The sequence below is a fragment of the Octopus bimaculoides genome, chromosome 14, assembly GCF_001194135.2.
Source record: "Octopus bimaculoides isolate UCB-OBI-ISO-001 chromosome 14, ASM119413v2, whole genome shotgun sequence".
NCBI lineage: Eukaryota > Metazoa > Mollusca > Cephalopoda > Octopoda > Octopodidae > Octopus > Octopus bimaculoides.
The window spans coordinates 51,713,524-51,715,229 of NC_068994.1; positions in this window are offsets into that span (position 1 = coordinate 51,713,524).

The window sequence follows — 1,706 nt, forward strand, 5'->3', positions numbered from 1 at the left end:
ACACACACACACACACGTTGTCCTCCATTTTTTTTTCTAAGTAGTTTTTGTTAGAAAAAATAGTGCACAACACATCTTTCTTTGCTGTAAATGTGTAGCTGACCAACGAATGAGTACTGCGCTTGTACGGTTAATAAAACAGACGAAGCCGTAAATTTTGTAACTTCCACGTTTGCAATCGAATTTATGAGTTACATTGGTCGTTATTGACGTGTTCGCGGGTTAACATACATATAGTTTGTTATTGATAAGAAGCTTTTTTTAAAATTTTAGTGCCTTTATAGTACATTATTAATATTATTTTATGGTCTGATAGAACGTATTTGGTTTCTTTGTTTTATAAGGTCTTTTAATAATGTATTCATTTATCCTATCGTTAGTTTATATTTCATTCATGTAACACACTTTATGTTGTGGTTTGTGTGTGTGTTTTAATACGTGTCGTCTCTGATGTATATATTGGGTTGTATTGCTGACTGTATTGTTCTAGGGTTTGGTCAATTAGTTTTTGTGTTGATGTTATTTTTTTAATATATTTTTTACAATTCTCGTTGTTGATTAATGTTAGTCTTATTCAATATATTTGTTTATCTCGTGCACCGTTTTGTGAAGAAAACCCTAAAAATGCTCTTCTAAATTAGGATTTCGCCGCTGACATATATTTCTGGGCTGATTGTTAACGAAGCCTTGGGAGAAATAAGACAAAAATCTGAGAGCAATCTTTAGAAAACTTGACCTTAACCTGGAAGGAGTGCAGCGCTGAAGGAATGCTTTTGAAGTTCAGCAAGAATAATAAGAAAAAAAGTCAATAATAATACTAATAATAATAATAATAACCATTTCAAATTTTGGCACAAGGCCAGCAATTTCTGGGGAAGGGATAAGTCGACTGCATTGACCCCAGTATTCAACTGTTCCTTATTTTATCACCCCCACCCTGCAAAAAAATATGAGAGGAAAAGTCTACCTCTACAGAATTTGAACTCAGAACGTAAGGAGAGCCGATATACCGTTAAGCATTGTTGCCCGCCGCGTTAACGATTCTACCAGCTCGCCGCTCAACCACATCAGCAATATTACTGCTTATAGTAGTTCTTGCCAAATTTTAGCAAAAGGCCAGTGGGCTGTGAAGAGCGGGTGTATGTTGATGATATCGGTTCCAGAACTTACAGAAATTTAACAGCCCGCAAAGGATAAAAAGCAAAGTTGACGATTCGGCGGGATTTGAACTCAGAACGCAAAGATAGAGGTGGGGAGATGCCGCTAAGCATTTTGTCCGACACTCCAACGATTCTAACTTAATAATAATATATTGAAATGCGATTCTTAAATGGATAAAGAAAACAAAAAACAAACAAAATATCTAACTGGAATTGTTAGCACCTTCAATCAAAGAATTCTTGCACATGCGCAGTGCAACGTATATCACCGGCGATTTTGGGGTTTTTTTTCCCCCCTCTTTTAACTTCGATTTCATAGGATTTCAAAACTTCTCTGTTGTTTTACGTATTGTGACTAACAACAAACAGAACAACGTTCTTTATTTTTTCTATTTCTCCACCATTAACATCACCCGCTTCTGAAACCGAGGTCGATAATCTCGCAGCTAATCCCTGAAACCCCCCTCCACCACCATCAGCAAACCCCCCACCACCGCTGCCGCCACCCTGTTGCTCGTTCAGTCGAATATAAAACGAGTGTACAGA